The sequence below is a fragment of the Orycteropus afer genome, unplaced genomic scaffold, assembly GCF_000298275.1.
Source record: "Orycteropus afer afer isolate SDZICR_OR568_19922 unplaced genomic scaffold, OryAfe1.0 scaffold00902, whole genome shotgun sequence".
Taxonomy (NCBI): Eukaryota; Metazoa; Chordata; class Mammalia; order Tubulidentata; family Orycteropodidae; genus Orycteropus; species Orycteropus afer.
The window spans coordinates 4,359-4,996 of record NW_006922489.1 but is presented as its reverse complement, the minus strand read 5'-3'; positions in this window follow the sequence as shown (position 1 = coordinate 4,996).

The following is a 638-nucleotide window of genomic DNA, read 5'->3' as shown; positions in this document are numbered from 1 at the left end:
GGGAGTCCGTTCCCGTATGTTGTAAACGAGGGACCGGGCCTGTGTGCTGCCTTGAACGGTCACAGCTTGCTGTAGCCTCGGAGCTGACATCTGCCGACGTTCTGACTGGAATCCGAAGGGTGGTGTTTTGGGGTGTCCTTGAAAAGACTGACCATAACCCTCTGCTGTCTTCGTTGTGATTTTTCAACCGACCCTTGGGCCCTGATTCATGTGTTAAAACAACCACCCAACGTGGGGTGGAGGGGGAGAGGCAATTCCCTGAGCTGTCTGTGCTCCCAGGACAGGGCGGTAATGGCCTGACCCTCCTAATGGCTTCGGAGACTGCAGGATATGAGCTATTAGAAGAGTCTGTTTAAAGGGGGCCGTGGGGGAAGGTAGAGCCATCTGCTGAATACGACTCGTCTGCGGAATGGGGATAGCATTTAAAGAAACACTGTCCCTCTCTTCAGACATTAAATGACTCATCTGCAATTGAAAAGGCACCTTAGGTGCTTGAGTTTTAGTAGCAGAATGATTTGCAGAGAACGGGCTCTACAGGAGACATCTCCGCCAACTCGGACTGGAGAGGAGCCCAGGAAATACTTGTTTTCACCCTGATGCTTTTGGTGGAGAACTTCCCTGGGACCCACTAGGCATGC